The sequence below is a fragment of the Vigna unguiculata genome, chromosome 8 (genome assembly GCF_004118075.2).
Source record: "Vigna unguiculata cultivar IT97K-499-35 chromosome 8, ASM411807v1, whole genome shotgun sequence".
Lineage (NCBI taxonomy): Eukaryota > Viridiplantae > Streptophyta > Magnoliopsida > Fabales > Fabaceae > Vigna > Vigna unguiculata.
Window position 1 is genome coordinate 2269170 of NC_040286.1, and position 21308 is coordinate 2290477.

The 21308-nt window shown below is 30.0% G+C and overlaps 1 pseudogene; it reads left to right on the plus strand.

Moving 5' to 3' along the window:
• The first annotated feature begins 12894 nt into the window (after positions 1-12894).
• LOC114194220 lies at positions 12895-18121 on the plus strand (annotated as a pseudogene).
• The last annotated feature ends 3187 nt before the right edge of the window (positions 18122-21308 follow it).

A 21308-nucleotide genomic window follows, 5' to 3' on the forward strand; every position in this document is an offset into this window, starting at 1 on the left:
TGAATGAGAATATGTCAATCCTTGTCGGACTAAAAAAACAAAAACAAAAATATTTTTGTCTATTCTTTTCTTATTCCATTTTTACAGAAAAATAAACATTTTGAAGACTACATCAAATTTGCATCTTTTATTAAAAATATCGCTTTCGGTTGAATACCGTAAAGTGCTAATAACTTCCCTGCTTAATTGAGTTATTTCTTGCAATTGACTCAGTCATATCAATCATAATGAGGAAGTTGTGCCATTATAGCTCACCACAATTTTGAAATTATCATTTATGTTAAAGTCTTGCAATCATACTATGTTTTTAGAATTTGGATTCTCTGCTGGGTTTTTTTGTGTTGTTCCTCTACTGTGTCTTTATAATACATTGATTATCATTAATTTTGACGTTTTAAAATATATTACAAAGATATTTAAAATATTAATACAGTGTATTTTTAATGCTCAGTAGATAACAGTACAAAAACACTAATAGAAAATATGGACTTATGATTTTAGCACAATCATACGACTTTGCCTTCAATAATTAAAAAAAAAAACAATGATTATTTTTAAACAAAATTGTGTTGATATGAGACGACTTTATATTATATAAAGAAATCGTGTGATATGTGATATTAGCACGACGTCATGTTAATTTAAATAAAATTATGTTTAATTAATACGACTTTTTCTTTATAAAGTCATATCAAGCACGACTTACCTGTTAGTTTGTTTGTTAGTTTGTAAACAGTATTAAGTCAAGTATTCTGTTATTTCTGTTTTTAACAGAACCCGTTATTCTTTTCTACTCTGTATAAAAGGCTTGCTCCTTTCATTCAATAAAACACAGTCTCACAATTTACTCTTACTCTCTCGTGTCTGCTCCAATAGAAGTGGCATTAGAGCCTAGTTTCATTTCTGGGACGTTTGGCTTCAAGATTTCAAGGTTGAAGAAAGCAGTGAAGAGCAGACAACACAGTAGGGGAATCAAGACTCAGTTTCTTGATCAGTTGTGGGTGAAGAATGGCTGGTGACGACAATCATATTACCTCATCAAATCTTCCAATTCTTATAGAGAAAAATTGGGACAGATGGAGCACTCAAATGAAGGTGTTGTTCAGGTTTCAAGACGTCAGTGATGTGGTAGAAGGACAGTAAGGCATTGATGATAACCACTTTGAAAAGATTCAGAACGCGAATACTACAAAGGAAGCCTGGGATATCTTAATTCGAAGTCATGCGTGAGGGGAAAAGATCAAGAAAGTAAAACTCCAAACCCTGAGAAAGCAGTATGAGTTACTGTAGATGGGGGAAGGTGACAGAATCAGTGAATACTTTACCAAGGTACTCACGATCACTAATCAGATGAAGGGTCTTGGTGAGTCAATATCTGATCTTAAGATTGTTGAAAAGGTTATGAGATCGTTGCCACGAAAATTCAATTTTATTGCAGTGGCAATCGAAGAGTCTAAAGACTTATCACAAATGAAGATCGAGGAACTCCAAAGTTCCTTGGAAGCACATGAGATGCGGCTGCTGATTGACGCAGATAATGTTGAGCAGGCTTTGAAAACACACCATTCCACGAAAAATAAGAAGAAGTGGAAAGGTAAGAAAGCAAAAGGAGAAAAGAAGTCTGGCAAGACTACTCAAGATTACTATGACAGGTCAGATACAACAAAAGGGAGTGCAAGAACAGAAAAGTATCAGAACCATCACAAGAAGAAAGATAAAAGAAGCCTCGAGTGCTTCAACTGTCACAAGATGGGTCACTATGCCTCTGAATGTTATGCTGACAAGAAGAAAAAGAAGCATCGAGATAAAGAAGCTCATATGGCACAGGAAGATTATGATTATGATTCTTCCGAAACCTTAACCTTGATGGTAACCACTACAACAAGAAGTGTGAATTCACAAGAGAAGTCATGGTACTTAGATTCAGGATGCTCGAATCATATGACTTGTCATAGAGAGTGGCTTATCAACTTTGATGCAGAGAAAAAGAGTAAGGTGACATTTGCTGACGACAATACCTTGAAAGTTGAGGGGGCTGAAGATGTAGTCATCTTAAGGATAGATGGTTCAAAAGCTGTGATATCAAATGTGTTGTTTGTATCAGAGATGAAATGTAATCTCCTTAGCATAGGTCAATTGGTGCAGAAGGGGTTTACTGTAGTAATGGGAAATTATGGCAAAATTGAGTTGTTTGATGTTAACAAGAATCTAATTTTGAGAAGCAAGATCTCAAAAAATAGAACCTTCCAAGTTAACATGAAGGCTGTTGATGCGCAATGCCTATCTGCAATCAAGAAGGATGACAAGAGTTGGCTATGGCATCTTAGGTATGGCCATTTGAATTTCAGAAGTCTAAAGCAATTCTGTGAGAAGAATATGGTTTCTGGGATTGGTGATATAGACTTACCAGAGAATGTCTGTGAGATTTGCTTGGCTGGAAAGCAAACCAGAAGACCATTCCAGACTAACATGAAGATGAGAGCCACAAAATGCTTGGCAGTGGTGTACTCAGATGTATGTGGACCTTTCGAGGTTCCCTCATTGGGTGGAAATAGGTATTTCATTACCTTCGTAGATGAGTATAGTAGAATGATTTGGTTGTATGTGATCAAAATGAAGAGTGAGGCGTTTGAAGTCTTCTTGAAGTTCAAAGCTAAAGTCGGCAGGGAGAGTGGAAAATTGTTGAAAACACTCAGAACAGATAGGGGAGGAGAATTCACCTCTAACAGATTTGAAAGTTATTGTTAAGCTAATGGGATTATGCATGAGGTTACAACACCCTACACACCACAACATAATGCTCTTGCGGAAAGAAGAAACCGGACAATCTTGAACATGGTAAGAATCTTGCTGAAAGAAAAAAAACTGCCACATAAATTGTGGGGTGAAGCAGCTTCCACTGCTGTTTACATCCTTAATAGATGTCCTACAAAGGTGTTGAAAAGTGAAGTACCTTTGAAGGTGTGGTCTGGAGTAAAACCTGCAGTTGGGCATCTTAAGGTTTTTGGGTCATTGGCTTTTAAGCACATACCTGACCAGAAGAGAACCAAGTTGCAGGATAAAAGTAAAGCAATGGTCTTCATTGGATATCATCCTATAGGAGCATATAAGCTCTTTGATCCAAACCAAGAGAAGATGGTCCTGAGCATAGATATATTGGTACTAGAAGACCAAAGTTGGGACTGGGAGACCAAACAAACTAGCTTAAAGAAGTGCACAATTGATAGTGTAACACTGACAGAATCTGTAACAGGTGAAACTACACCAGAAGCAGTCACAACAGGAAATATCAGCAGGGCACAAGATGTTGTGACTCAAAGGTCACAAAGGGAGAGAGTAGTGCCACACAGGTTTGTTGACTTTGAAATGGTTTCCGACGAACAGGTTAATGATGATGGAGATTTAGTGCACATAGCACTAATGGCAGGAGCTGAACCAATTAATGAGAAAGAAGTTGTGACACAACCAGTCTGGAGAGATGCGATGCATGAGGAGCTCAAGTCAATAGAGAAAAATGAGACCTGGAAATTAGTGGATCTTCTAACCAAGAAGCATTGCATAGGTGTAAAGTGGGTGTTCAAACAGAAGTTGAACCCTGACAGGTCAATCTCCAAGCACAAGGCAAGGCTTGTTGCGAAGGGATTTCTCCAGTGGCAAGGAGTGGACTTTTCTAAAGTGTTTGCTCCAGTGGCTCGAACAGAGACTATAAGAGTGGTTGTAGCAGTTGCATGTGAGAGAAACTGGCCATTATTCCAGCCCGACGTTAAGTCCTCATTTTTGCATGGACCTTTAGAGGAGGAGGTTTATGTTCAGCAACCTCCCGGATTCATGGTAAAGGGGAAGGAGAATCAGGTCTACAAACTACAAAAGGCCTTGTATGGATTAAGACAAGCCCCTAGAGCTTGGAATAAAAGGATCGATTCTTTCTTGCTTGATCTTGGATTCACTAAGTGCATTGTTGAACATGGTGTGTACGTAAAAGAAAACACAGAAGGAGGTTTGATAATCATATGTCTTTATGTTGATGATCTACTCGTGACTGGGTCAAACATTAAAGACATTGAACAGTTCAAGAAGACAATGGAGGCCGAATTCGAGATTACGGATCTAGGAAGATTGAGCTATTTTCTTGGAATGGAGTTCACCTACACTGCTGCAGGAATGGTCATGCATCAAAAAAAATATGTTGGAAATATATTAAATAGATTTAATATGATCTCATGTAATGCGGTGATGAGCCTCATTGAGGTTAACTTGAGATTAACCAAGGATGAATCAGGAGATGTAGTGAATGAGACAAAGTTCAAACGTATTGTTGGTTCTTTGTGGTATTTGTGCAACAACAGACCAGATTTGACTTATAGTGTGGGATTGATAAGCAGATTCATGAGCAATCCAAAGAAGTCACACATGCTAGCAGCCAAGAGATTGTTGAGATACATCCAAGGCACAACAGATTATGGGATATTATTTCCTATCGGACAGTAGAAATCAGAACTGAAGCTAATAGGGTACGTTGATTTAGATTACAGTGGTGATTTGGTGGAAAAGGAAGAGCACCTCAGGGTATTTGTTTTCGCTGAACGATGCTCATGTCTCATGGTGTTCCAAGAAACAGTCGGTGGTAGCTCTGTCCAGTTGCGAGGCAGAATATATATCGGGAAGTCTTGCAGCATGCCAATGAGTTTGGCTTGGAGAATTATTAAAGGAACTAAAGATCAGTACAAAAGCACCTATGGAGCTGAGAATTGATAACGTATCTGCCATAAACTTGTCTAAAAATCCTGTGAGTCATGGCAGAAGCAAACACATAGAAGTAAAATATCACTTCTTGAGAGACATGGTGAATAAAGGGAGAATTTCTGTGAAATATTGCAAGTCAGAGTTACAATTAGTAGATGTTTTCACAAAAGCATTGAAGATTGAGAGATTTGAAGACTTAAAGAGGAGAGTTGGAGTTGTATCTATTAAACACTTGACTTAAGGAAGAGTGTTAGTTTGTTTGTTAGTTTGTAAACAATATTAAGTCAAGTATTCTGTTATTTCTGTTTTTAACAAAACCCGTTATTCTTTTCTACTCTGTATGAAAGGCTTGCTCCTTTCATTCAATAAAACACAGTCTCACAATTTACTCTTACTCTCTCGTGTCTGCTCCAATAGAAGACCTTATTCGAAATTTTAAAAATAGTTGCACCACTTTCGTAATTATGAATTCAAATTACACCACATTTTTGTAAAAAAGTCAACATGACTATAATTTTTCTTAATTTCAGCTCAGGTATTAATGGGCTCTTATTTTTGGTTGAATTTATTGTACAGACATATTTGAGTTTAATATCAAACATTGATATTATAATAATCATTATTATGGTTGATAAGTGTGGATTGATTTATTTTATTTGATGATTAATTCTTCAAATTTAATTATGAATTGTATCATTAAATATGTTGCTAAAAACACTTATATATTTAAAAAACAAGAAAATTCAATTCAATTATTCTTCATTAAGATTGAATTAAATTAGATTTTAAAAATTAGAAAAATGCACTAAATTATATACGTTTGAAAATTTTGAAAATGAAATAAATATATTTTCACATAAAATAATTAATAGTTCATCTGAAAACTTTTAGTTAGTTTCCAAGTTATTATTATTATTATTATAAGTTGTGATGACCTTAAATTTAAAGGGTTTAATTAAATGGCTTAAATAGTAGTTTGGTCCTAGTTTTCGTTCGGTTTTTTCAATGTGGTTCTACTCTTGTTTTTTTTTTTTTTTTCAATTTGATCCTAATATTGGTAATTTTTTTTCAATTTGGTCCTTTACGCTAACACCGTTAAAATAGTTAACGGATGTGAACAGTAACCGCCACGTGTCATTTTGTGTTTTTTTTTTTAATTTTTTTAATTTCTTTTTATTTTAAAAAAATGTACACGTGTCAAACTCATATCATGCCACGTGTCATTTTTGTGATTTTTTAATTTTTTTAATTTTTTTTAATTTAAAAAAAAACACGTGTCAAACTAATATCTTGCCACGTGTCAGAGTCAGTTTTTTATATTCAATTTGGTCTCAATATTCGTTAATTGTTTTCAATTTGGTCCTATTTTTTTTTTTTAAATTTAACAATTTTGTCCTCTCCAAATTGAGACAAAATTTAATATGTATATATTAAAATGCATAATTTTGTTAAGTATTTTTAATTTAGAATTAGAGTTAGTTTAAAATTAAAACGAAAAAAAAACAACAACACTATTAATTTAAAATTTTAAGAGGTTAAAAATATTTAATTTTAAACCAACTCTAATTTTAAATTAAAAATATTTAATAAAAATATGTATTTTGATGAGAATATCCATGTAACATTTATATACAAATTATATTTTGTCTTTGGAGAGAAACAAAAATATTAAATTAAAAAAAATTAAGACCAAATTGAAAACAAATAACGAATATTAGGATGAATATTAGGATCAAATCTATTATATATTAAGAAAAGAAGATACCACCAAAATTACTATATTACCTATTCTCTTTTATTGACAAGTGTCCTAAAAATCTCTGTTTTAGTCATTTTAAAACTTTGGGTTCAAATCCTACTAAAAGTATCTGGGTTCAAATCATACTAAAGCCAATTTATTTTTATTTTTTCATTTATTTATAATTTCAACTACAATATTAATTATTAATAGTATTATCATTACAAATAATATTTATAATAATATTTATTAAAATATATAATAGATTATTATTAAAATAATATTTATCATAATATTTATTAAAATATATAATAGGTTATAATATTTATAATAGATTATTAATATATAATTGATAATAAATATTATTATTATAATAATATTAATTAAAATATATAATAGATTATAATATTTATAATAGATTATTAATATATAATTGATAATAAATATTATTATTGTTATTATCAACTCTAACTATAATTATAATAATAACAATAATTATTAACTATAATAATAATTATTATTGATTATAATAATTATTTCTATTATTATTTTATTAATAATTTTCAATAAATATTATTTGTAATAATAATAAATATTATTATTGTTATTATCAACTTTAAATATAATTATAATAATAATAATTATTATTATTATTAACTATAATTATTATTATTATTGATTATAATATTATTTCTATTATTATTTTATTAATAATTTTCAATAAATATTATTTGTAATAATAATAAATATTATTATTGTTATTATCAACTCTAAATATAATAATTATTATTATTATTATTATTATTAACTATAATAATTATTATTATTGATTATAATATTATTTCTATTATTATTTTATTAATAATTTTCAATAAATATTATTTATAATAATAATAAATATTATTATTGTTATTATCAACTCTAAATATAATAATAATAATAAATTATTATTATTATTGATTATAATATTATTTCTATTATTATTTTATTAATAATTTTCCATAAATATTATTTGTAATGATAATAAATATTATTATTGTTATTATCAACTCTAATTATAATTATAATAATAATTATTATTATTAACTATAATTATTATTGTTAATTATAATAATTACTTCTATTATTATTTTAATAATAGATTTCCATTCGTTTTTATTGATACCTATACATAATTAGGCTTATTTGTATACATAATAGATTGTTTAATAATAGAATTGTTTAACTACCCAATACTCACACCCCAAGTAACTTATGGACTACAAAGTTCAACTGCCAAATTCACAAAAAATAACTTTTTTTTTAAAGCTTTCTAATTAATCTACCATCTCTAACACTATCAACTCAAATAACATAGAACAAAAATTTAGGCAAGCATTCTTTTTTTTTTTGTTTATTTATATTTTTGTGGATTGCTTAACTACCCAATACCCACACCCCACGTAACTTATGGACTACAAAGTTCAACCGCCAAATCCAAAAAAGAAATTGACTTTTTTTAAAGCTTTCCAATTAATCTACCTTCTCTAACACTTTCAACTCAGATAGCAGAGAATAAAAATTTAGGCAAGCATTCTTCTTCTTTTCTTTTGGGTAAGCATCGAAGCTGTTTCTTTGTTCTTTTATTATATACAATAATTTCCTTTTTTTGATGAGTAAGTTCAATGTACGTCGATTACTGCATCATATTTATTTTTTTATTAGCTATCACCTTAATTTGTTTGCACACTGAAATAGGACCAGAGTCATGCAACACTTCTGTATGGGAAGAATCCATTAGTATATCCTAAATAATATAGAAAAATTAATAGTTTGAAAAAAAATACAATGTCACATAAATAATTGCTAAAGTTTTACGGTTAGCTCTGAAGCTGTACCACAAGTTTACTCCTCCTCCATTGGAATAGGACCAGAGTCATGCAACACTTTTGTATGAGAAGAATCCTCATTAGTATAACCTAAATAATATAGAAAAATTAATAGTTTGAAAAGAAAAATACAATGTCACAGACTTACACAATTGTCTAAAGGGAACAAGACTGCACCTCACCAAATGATACAATCACTTAATAATCTGTTGTCAAAGGAATTCAATATGCACAATCAGATTTATTAATTATTAATGCACTATGTAATCATAAGCATGTTTATGCAAGCCAGTGGCACATGAAGAAGAAAAATGAATCAACATTCACGTTATACTTAAGGCAAAACCATGTAATCATAACATGTCATTGTAAGACAACAAAATATTAGTATTACATACAAATGTACAAGCCTGCATGCAGTAGATGCCATTCTTTTTTTCTATCCAGAGCAAGGGTTTCAAATTTGGATTTTATTTTTTGCTTATTAATTTTCATTTCATGTATGTTATATTTTCTTACTTTTTTAGAAGTTGTGTTTGACTTTCTAATAATATAGTGTTTGATTTGTTTATAGTACATGGCCAAGAAATTTGATCTAATAAATGATATTGATGGCAAGCGAGAAACGTTAAAACTTGGTGTTAGAATAACTGATTTATGGATTGTTCAAAATCGTGATTCTACTAAGCATATTCAGATGATTCTGGTAGACCATAAGGTATATCATTATGATGCATTTATATAATATGTATTATGTATTATTCACAATCACTATTATGATGTATGTAGGGTAATGTCATACCTGCTTTTGTTAAGAAGGAAGATGTAGGGCTGTGGGAGGATAAATTGATCGAGGGTCAAACTTATGTTATGCACAATTTCAAAATCCTAAAGAACCAAGGACAATATAGAGTGTGTGAACACCCCTATAAATTAATGTTCATTGGTGCAACAACTATTAAGCCGCAAGAAATTGCAAATGTGCCTATGAGAGTGTACAATTTCAAAAGTATAAAGGAAATTGTAGATGGAACCTACTCTACTACTGATATCTTGATTGGTAAGCCTATATTATATTTCTCTACTTATTACCCATTACTCTAAACACGGTTATGTTATGCTAACTAATGAGTTTGGTGTCATGATTCTAAGATATAATTGGGGCTGTGGACAATGTTAAAAATAAACTCAACTCAAACTGTGTGTTCTTTAATGTCATGGATCTAAGGTAATTAATATTAGGTTTTTCAGAAATTGGAGCTGCAACAATAATTATTTAATGTGGTTTACTTCATGAATTTGTAGTGGTAGTGTCATTGGATGCACCCTATGGGATAACTATGCAACCAAATTTTTAAGCCATTGGAACGAAAAACAAAATTCTGATACAACAATAGTCATTTTGACTCAAGCAAAGATCAAAGCACCATCAGGTAATTCAATGTTTCATTCACTTATATATGAACAATGTTTCAATTACTTAAATAATTATTGAATTATAACATATGTTTAGGAACATGGCCTGTTTCAATATCTAACTCATGGCATGGGTCTAAGTTGTTTACGGATGATGATATACCAGAGATAAGGGAATTCAAGGAGAAATATATAGAGTATGTATGAATTTGTATTCTTATATTTATATTTATTGTACATGGGTCAATTAACATAATGAAGGGTGATAATTATATATATATATATATATATATATATATATATATATATATATATATATATATATGTTAATGTATAATTATTTGTATGATATTTGGTAGAATGCCTTTGTCCGAGATTAGTCAAAGTCAGGATCAAACTCAAATGCCTACATCTTCCCAGTATAGCAAACAAGAAAGATTTATGTTTAAAGCGACAGTGAAAAGTATCTCAGAGATCAATGCCATAAAAGAGGTGTGTATGAAGTACATATTAATTATGATACATGATTTCAAATAATTAAGATTATTCTGACTTTTCTGTTGGCTTATTTTAATAGGAGATGACTTGTGTTACCGTGGGTACTACAATTAAATTTAATTTAAGTGATGATGGTTGGATTTATTTTGCATGCACGCACTGTAACAAAAAAACTAATCAAGTAGGTGCTTTCAAGTGCAATAAATGTGACAAATACAATGACAATCTTGTTCTCAAGTTAGTACATTAATATATTATGACAATTACTTAATTTAAAATCATATTTAAATACTATCATGTGAAATTAAATGTTATTAATAAATTTTACTCTTTAGGTACAAGTTGGAAGTTCAAGTTTGTTATGGAAAGGATTATGCTAACTTTGTTCTTTGGGATCAAGATTGTGCATCGATTATCGGAATGTCAACAACAAATTTGAGAAAGTCTATGATTGAGGTTATTAGCCTACCTTTTAACTTTTGTTGTTTATATATAAATATTTACAATATACTAAAACTATTTCTATTTACTAACATCTTTATATTTTAACTTTAGGTTGGTGAGGATGATCCTAAATGCTTTCCAAATGATTTAGATGTAATTTTGGGGTGTACTTTGGCATTTAAGGTTAAAGTTCAATCACGGAGCAAATCTATGTCAGTTATGAAAGTTTCTAATGATGTTGAAATTATTGAGGAAATTAAAGGTCAACTCCAACCTGAACAGGTATAATGACTATCACATTTTTATCATAACATTTTATGAAATATATATCATATATAATATTATTTTAATTCTATACTGCCATTAGTATATGTATTATGAAAATCTAATATAATAATTTCTTCTTCTTATTTCAGCATAGTGGACAATTGAGTGAAATTTATGATTTAGGAGCTGATACAGAAACCTGTATTGTAAGTATATTGATATATCGTTTTTATTTCCTCTTTATTACATCATATAATAGGACCTTATATATATTCTTTACTTTTGTAGGAAAGTTTTTGTGGATCAACAAATCATGATCCAAATACATCATTTTCTGTAACTCCATGCAAGAGATTGTGTTCAGATATTGACAATGATAATCAATTATCACAAGAATTAAAAAATGCTCAAATGTCAACTACCAAGATGAGCAAGACAGTCAAAAAGGAGAAAAATTAAATTATGAGAAGGGTTATCTTTGTTATGGTTATGTTTTGTACTTTTTAAATTATGAGTAAGATTATCTTTGTTATGGTTGTGTTTTACTTTTTGAATGACCAACATATTATTTTAAATACAAGTATTTTGTGGATAAAATATTAGTCGTTTATTCTTGAATGGTAAAAATACAACAAGATTGATTTCAAGTATTAGTCATGAATAAAGTTTAAAATTAAAAAAAATAATTACCTTTTAGCAAGATATTTTATTTGACACAGAATGTATTCTTTTAGCAAGATATTTTATTTGACACGGAAGGAGATTTAATAATTAGCAAAGTAAATTTCCTTTCCAGCTAATAGGGGTGCAAAAAGATAATATTCATTCCAGTGTTGCATACAACAGTTGTTACTTAATCAATCATAATCTTAAGTATTAAACTGCACACATAATCTTAAGTATACCTGGAGCATAAGCTTCCTAATTCCCAAAACAAAACCAACGTCACTGTTTCCAATCCCAGTGGCAAATTCACCAAATGCTCCCGCAATACATGTTTAAGAATCAGTACATAAGAGAATCAATACACATCTCATGACAAAAACATGATATAAACTAGGCTAAATCAATACACATCTCACTCATAAAGAGAATCATCGATATAAAAAATGTTATAGGTGTTTATAAATTAAATGTAATTATCAACCATGTGTAAACGATCTATGCGTAATAGTCATAAAATTGTATACCAGTTCTGCATTCCTTAAACTCAATATTGGCCTCCAGAGTCACTTCTCATGAAATTAAATTGCAATTTAATATCAATATCATTAAGGAAGTGGAGAAAGATCACTTATTAGTAACTTAATAATAACCACCAACAAACTCGCTTCTTTGAATAAAATAATAATTATAGAAACACTAATCAAACGACAATAGTGACCTTCAACTGCCCATACTTATAAATTGCCCATTCCCATACTTATCAACTACCTATACTTTTAGCATCTTCTCACAAATTGGTCATATTATCAACTGCCATATTCAGTTATACAAGAGTGACCTCTACAAAAAGTTCACAATTCCTATATTCACTTTTTTTAATTAGTATTCAGTCCACTATCAACTATCATATGGAGAGAAGAAGAGTTACCTTTTTTCCTTTGTCCATTCAAAGAGTTTCAGATTTCAAATTCATCTTCTCTACCACTGTGAATTACAAAAATCAAAGAAAATTTGGGTAAGCATTTTTTCTCTCTTTGTTCAGAACAACAATTTCAAATTTTAGCTATCAATCAACATTGAATTATAAATTTATAATGCAAATATAACAATTTCAGACATTTTCAACTCTTTATGGACACCAGAAATAACATAAAGAAGCAATTATCTGCAAAGGCAAGGTTGAAAAGAAAGAATATTCTAATTGAAAAGAAAAATACAACTAAGAATGCGACAAAGTGTCCCAAACAACAAAAAATGAATTTGGACAGATCTCCTACAGAAAATGCATCTCAAGAAACAAAAACAGAAAACACTACAACATTTATTGGAGAAAGTCAATCAAATGCTTTTAATGGATTAGATGAAGTTCATAAATTTCAAAATTATCTTACTCCAACTGTCAGTGCTCAATCCCAAGGTAACTTACTCATATACATTAATTGTCATATGCATTATTGTTTCTATGATTACATTTATTATATATGTATAATTTTATCTCATGATGATGTTTTCACATATGAATAGATGAGACATTTGACAATAATTCTGGTGATGATGAAGAAGAAATACTTTCAAGAGAACAAATACAGAGCATAACAAATTCAAGTAAAAAATAAATCATTAGTTCATTACTTTGAAGTTAAGTTATATTCAATCATTTAATATAATTAGCTAAAACAAATTTCAAATCCTTTGAAGGTTATTCAGATATAGGCAATCCTATTTTCCAATGCCATCATTGCAAAGCTTATATGTGGTACCAGGAAAGAATAATGAAACATAGAAATGCTGCTAATCCAAAGTTTCAACTATGTTGTGGTAATGGCAAAGTTCAACTCCCACTCTTAAAAGAACCTCCATCTCTACTACAACATCTTCTATTTAGTAGTAACTTTGCAGATAGTAAGAATTACCAGCAAAACATCCGAGCATACAACATGATGTTTGCATTCACTTCCCCTGGGGCAAAGCTTGATAACTCATTCAACAATGGAAAAGGACCTCCAAATTTGAGAATACAAGGACAATCATGTCACATAATAGGAAGCTTATTACCACTGCCAGGACAACTACCTAAGTTTGCTCAACTATACATATATGACACTGAAAATGAAATACATAACAGAATGAAATTTTTAAGGTAAAATGCTCTTTTTAATTCTATACTTCTTCTAACCATTTCTCACTTTGTACATTATATGCTTAACACATAATGGTAAACAAAATAAAAGCATTAACTTTCGTCATAGTATGGTTGTTAACTATATTTTTATTTATGAATTCATATGTGTAATGGCAGGAACGAAAACAAGGTTGATGTTGAAATTGTAAGAAAGTTAAGAGATATGTTGGATGCTCATAATGTACATACAAAATCATTTCGGATGGCCAGAGATAGATATAAAGATCAACCATATCAAGATTTGAAACTAAGATTGATATCTGACAGGGCTAAAGATGGTCGTATATATAATATACCAAAGGTTTCAGAAGTAGCTGCACTGATAGTAGGTGATGTTGATACAACATCTCCTAGGGATATAATACTGGAAAATAGAAGTGGCAAGCTTCAAAGAATAAACGAATTGCATCCAAGTTACTTAGGATATCAATATCCCTTATTGTTTCCCTATGGAGAAGATGGCTATAGAGAAGATGTTGCCCATCGTGACCGCACACATAAAAAAAGAAATCGACTCACTATAAGAGAATGGTTTTATTTTCGAATTCAAACTAGACAATCAGAGGCAAGCACTGTGTTAAGATCTAAAAGGTTGTTCCAACAATTTGTGGTAGATGGATATATAATGGTAGAATCTGAGAGACTATCATTTGTCAGAAACAATCAATCTAAGTTGAGGGTTGATAAATATATTAATCTTTCCCAACCAACAACCAGTTCACATAATGAAGGAGCGGACAAAGGAAAAAGGGTTGTGCTTCCATCAACTTTTGTTGGTAGTAGAAGATTTATGGACCAACTGTATTTCGATGGAATGGCAATTTGTAGCCATGTTGGTTTTCCAGATCTATTTCTAACTTTTACTTGCAATCCAAATTGGCCAGAAATAACAAGATTATTGGAGGAATTGACTTTGACACCATCAGACCGTCCAGATATAATATCTAGAATTTTCAAAATTAAGTTTGATAAATTTCTGGAAGATTTGACTAAAAAACACGTGATGGGTAGAGTTATAGCATGTAAGTTTCAATGTTATATGTTATTCAAAGTAATTATTATAATGCATAATGTTTCTAACTAGAGCGTGTAATTTTCTTTGCAGACATGTATACCATTGAGTTCCAAAAACGTGGATTACCACATGCTCATCTACTTATTTTTTTGCATCCATCTAGCAAATATCCAAATCCAGAGGACATAGATAAAGTGATATCAGCTGAAATACCATGTTCCAAACAAAATCCCCAGTTGTATAATTGTGTGAAAGATCATATGCTTCACGGACCTTGTGGTATGTCTAATAAATCATCACCTTGCATGAAAAACGGAAGATGTTCTTGATTTTTTCCAAAAAAATTTCAAGAAATAACTGTCATAAACCAAGATGGTTTTGTTCATTATAGAAGAAGAGACAATGGTTGTAACATTGTTAAGAATGATATCACATTAGACAATCGTTTTGTAGTTCCTTATAATCCCATGTTGTTACTAAAGTATCAAGCACATATTAATGTTGAATGGTGTAATCAAAGTACTTCAATAAAGTACTTATTCAAATATATCAACAAAGGATATGACAGGATAACAGCTGCTATTGTTCCTAATGACACTCAAGCCAACTCATTATCTCAACCATTAGATGAGATCAAACAATATTTAGATTGTAGATACATCTCTCCATGTGAAGCATGTTGGCGAATATTTTCTTTTCCTATTCATGGAAGAAATCCAGCAGGAAAAACTTTTTTTCCATCTTGAAGGTGAGCACGGTGTATATTTTAAAGATGAAGATGACATTGATGACATAATTTCTAAACCAAGCGTTTCACAATCAATGTTTACAGCTTGGATGGAGTGCAACAAAACATTCCAAGAGGCAAGAAATTTAACATACACACAATTTGCTTCCAAGTTTGTTTATGTCAAGAAGAATAGATGTTGGAAACCTAGACAAAGAGGAAATACAATAGGAAGACTTATTTGGGTACCACCAAGTACTGGGGAGCTTTTTTATTTACAGAGGATGCTAACAGTCGTAAAGGGACCTTCGTCCTATGATGACATCAAAACTGTTGATAACATAACATATCCCACATTTAGAGAAGCTTGCTTTGTTTCAGGATTCTTAGCCGATGATAGAGAATATATTGAAGCTATTAAAGAAGCAAAGGACTGGGGTTCAGGACATTATCTTAGAAAGTTGTTTGTAACTATATTATTGTCTAATTGTGTCAATAATCCACAACTATTTTGGCAAAAGACTTGGGAATGGCTTTCAGATGACATTCAATATAATCAAAGAAAAATAGCGAGATTGCCAGGTACAAAAACTCTTATACTCTTGAGTTAAACATTTTTATATATTCCATGTACTAACCTATAACTTTTTTCTTTTATTTAGAATTGCATCTAACTGTTGACCAGCTACAAAATTTAACGTTGTTGGAGATAGAAAACCTTCTCCAAATAAACAGAAAGAGCTTGAAGGACTACCTATACATGCCTTATCCTAATGACTATGTTACAAGTCATTTAGGAAATAGATTAATTTATGTTGAACTTGATTATAACATTGAGGATCAAAAACATCAGTTTCAATCAAACTTCAACTTGCTTACTGGTAATAATAATACATTGCAAATATCCTATATTACCTACTAAATTACTTTATTATAGTAATATAGACTAATATTAATTTACTTTTCACAAACTATATAGATGAGCAACGACAAATTTTTGAGAAGATAATGCATGCAGTGACAAGTAAAAAAGGAGCTATATTCTTCCTATATGGCTATGGTGGGATAGGAAAAACATTCATGTGAAAAACATTGGCTTCAGCTTTGCGTAGTCAACGAAAAATTGTCTTAACAGTCGCATCAAGTGGAATTGCATCTCTATTGTTACTAGGAGGAAGAACGACGCATTCAAAATTTAAGATTCCAGTACCAACACTAGATACCTCAGTTTGTAATATCCAACAAGGAAGTGAGGTTTCTGAATTATTACAGAAGGCTGAGTTAATTATATGGGATGAGGCACCAATGGCACATAAATTCTGTTTCGAAGCACTAGACAGAACATTGAATGATATAATGAGAAAAGAAAATAAATCTAACTCTGTATTTGGTGGAAAAGTAATAGTTTCTGGAGGTGATTTCAGGCAAATTCTACATGTTATTCCTAGAGGAAACAAATCAGATATTGTTCATGCAACAATTAATGCTTCCTATCTTTGGGACCAATGTCAGATATTAACACTGACAAAGAATATGCGTTTATTGCAAAACGGGTTACAAAAATCCAATGCAAGACAAATTCAAGAATTCTCTGAATGGATAGTGAAACTCGGAGATGGTAAATTATTTGAACCTAATGATGGCATAGCTGAAATACAAATCCCGCCAGAATTGCTAATCACAAACTTTGTTGATCCTGTTGAAGCGATAGTTGCAAGTACTTATCCAGAATTAATTGAAAACTTCAGAGATCTTAATTTCTTACAATGCAGGGCAATATTGGCTAGCAGAATTGAAACAGTTGATCAAATCAATGACTATGTTTTATCATTAATACCTGGTACTTTTACATGACATATCCTAAAATTTATTTTATTTAATGATATACATATTTATAAAATAGTATTCCATATCAATCTTTTATTGACTATTTTTGCAGGAGAACAAAAGGAGTATCTTATCTCTGATATAATAGACAATTCTGAAGGAATAGAAGCCGATGCTTTTGATCAAATTACTCCAGAGTTTTTAAATTCATTAACCACATCAGGTATTCCAAACCATAAACTTAAGTTGAAAATTGGAACACCAATAATGCTCTTGAGGAACTTGGATCAAACTCAAGGTTTATGTAATGGAAGTAGATTGATAATAACAAGGCTAGCAAATCATGTTATTGGTGCAAAAGTTATCACAGGAAGCACAAGTGGTGATGAAATATATATTCCGCGAATGTCTATGTCTCCATCACAATCACCATGGCCTTTTAAACTTATTAGAAGACAATTTCCTATCATGGTATCATATGCTATGACAATAAACAAATCCCAAGGTCAATCTTTAGCTTCAGTGGGACTATATTTACCAACACCAGTTTTTAGCCATGGACAATTGTATGTTGCTGTGTCTAGGGTTCAAAGCAAATATGGATTAAAGATTCTTATTCATGACAACAACAAAAGGGCTTTGGACTCTACAACTAATGTGGTTTTCAAAGAAGTTCTCCAAAATTTATAGCAAGTAAGTACACACCAATAACTAAACTAATCTTGCATAGTGTAACACTAATATAACTTGATTGACATTTTCTGTTCTACAGGTACAGAATTTTAAACAACTTCAACATTTACCAACATCCAACAAACACTACATGATGCTCTTCTATTCAACCTTAGGTTATTTTATTCACATCATTAGACTATTTATGGCTGTCTTTCAAATCTCTTGCTCATGAATCTTTGTTTGGTTTATATATACTTACCATTTACCATGTCTTATGCCTATTCAAACTTAAAGATCCCCTTATTCTAATATGTGTAAAAATATTAAATAAAAATTAATATAATTATTGTCAATAAAATAACAGTAATATAGTAATAAAATAAAAATAAAATATATTAATAAGTGAAAATTATGTTTTTTATACCTACCAACATCTTAATATTTTCTGAAAATTTGGAAAAAGTAGATTGATCGAAGCATATAAAAAATATATGAAAAGAACTTTACCAAAAAGAAACGATAAGAAGAATCGAGTAAATCAGAAATCAAAACCTGAGAATCCAATATAATAGACTTGCTTCCATTTATGATGTGTTCCCAGTTGCTGAAATCCAGATTTTTTGGATTGGGTGATTCTTTCAGCGACGTTTATTCGAGCAAGATGGGGCGACGTTTATTCGAGCAAGATGGGGGGAGGTGTTTTTCTTTTCACCTTTTTGAAGGGAGACCAAAGGATACGCATGATACGCAATTTGAATCTTTCAATTTTAATAATGAGATTTGAAAGCTGTTTATATATATATATATATATATATATATATATATATATATATATATATATATATTTAAATTTACTATTTCACTTTTAATACAATTACTTTTATATACTTATACACTTAAATGTTTATATACCGTGACTTATTTTTATACACTTACATATTATAATTCTTAATGTAATATAAACTAAATTTAACGTAGTGTTATACAGATTTTAAGCAATATGAAGATTATTATGTCACAAATTATTATTATTTTTTATTTCTTTCCAAAATCTCATTTAATAAACTATATATTATAAATAGAATTTAATATAATACAATACAAAATTTCATATAAATAATTATTTCTAAAATTACTAATACCAAATTAGTATTATTAAATTATAACAAATATTTACTATTAATATCAACTAAATTACTCTTAATAAAAACTAGCGAACACACAGTCGCTGTTGTGTTTGCATTTTTTAATTTTTAAGAAATTTAAGTTAAGATTAATAATAAATATATAATTAATTTTTAAAATAGTTGTTAAATATAAAATTAAAAAAGAATATATGTATAAAAAATTAAAATAATGGTTTAAAACAAAAGAGTGTTTTAGAATAATAGTTAAAAGTAAATTATTTATAAAATAATTAATTTTTAAAGTAATTAAGGGTAAAACTGGTATTATAAAATGTAGACACAAAAGATGAAATCTTTTATATATTATTATAGATTATAACATACAAAGCCTATATCATACAACTAAAACTCACATATTAAAGTTATCAGCAGGATTGACTGTTCTAACTCCTCTTAAAAGGACTTTGATATTATATATTATATATTATCACAAAACCAAATCGATACAAAGAGTCAAAACTTAGTTGATGCTACAAAAATACAATACACAACAAAGCCTTAAGTGCTATAACCCGGTTTAAATACAATTAAGAAAAAATAGGCTTAACAAAAATTATAGAAATAAAACAATAAAGAATAAATCATCCATCAAACAAACAGGGTAAACGACTCTAACTCCTTCAGCGGAATTTGACATTATTGCATACTAAATTGATACCAAGACCCTAAATTCAGTTGAAGCTCTAAGACACAAATAGCAAAAGCCTTGCAACCCAATTAAAATAACTAAGCAGAATCAACAACCTCAACAGAACAAAAACCCAAAACCATGGATCAGAACAAATATTCTAGCAATGAAATTCATGCTGAAATTTACCAACAACAAGATCAAAGAATAGGATTCTTTTTTACCCCAAACGTTACAAGAAACCAAAACAAGATTGATTGTTCTAACTCCTTTTAAAAGGACTTTGATATTATATATTATATATTATCACAAAACCAAATCGATACAAAGAGTCAAAATTAGTTGATGATACAAAAATACAATACACAACAAAGCCTTAACTGCTATAACCCAGTTTAAATACAATTAACAAAAAATAGGCTTAACAAAAAATATAGAAATAAAACAATAAAGAAATCATCCATCAAACAAACAAGGTAAACGACTCTAACGCCTTCAATGGAATTTGGCATTATCGCATACCAAATTGATACCAAGACGCTAAATTCAGTTGAAGCTCTAAGGCACAAATAGCGAAAGCCTTGCGACCCAATTATCATAAAACTAAGCAGAACCAACAGCCTCAACAGAACCAAAAACCTAAAATTATGGATCACAACAAATATTCCAGCAACAAAATTCATGCCAAAATTTACCAACAACAAGATCAAAGAATAGGATTCTTTTTTACCCCAAACATCACAAGAAACCAAAACAAACACTAGGGCACGCACTCCATGAATCTAATTCAACCAAAAAACACCAAATCAAAGAAAGAAAAACGAAAAGGACATACTCTATTCTGGCCAATGACATCGACAATGACCACTAGCCTCCCATAGTCTTTGCCGTAGTTGATCTGAGCAACCCTTCCAATCTCAATGTACCTCTTGAAAATCTGCAACAAAGATCAAAAAAAAAACAAAAACAAATAAACATTATTTCATTAAAACTAGAAAATCCAGATGCAGAAACACACAAGGTAGATAGAAAGTGTTAAAGGGTTGATCAATGGAAACTCACCATTTTGGCTACCAGGATACTATGACGGCTGAAGTGATGAAAGAAGAAGTGAAGGTTTGAACTTAAGCTTTTGACGAGGATACAAATGACAAAACCCACATAATAATAATAATTATTATTCTAATTACTAGCGTCCACACATTAATATTATTAATATTATTATTATTATTCTAATTACTAGCCTCCACATATTAATAATAATAATAATTATTATTATTTTAATTACTAGCGACAGTGTCTGTATACACATTTTTTAAATATGCGTGATATTATATTAATAGGTATTTATAATATAATATTATTAAGTTAATATATAAAATAAAATTATATTTATTAAAAATAAAATGAAATATATAAAAAAATGA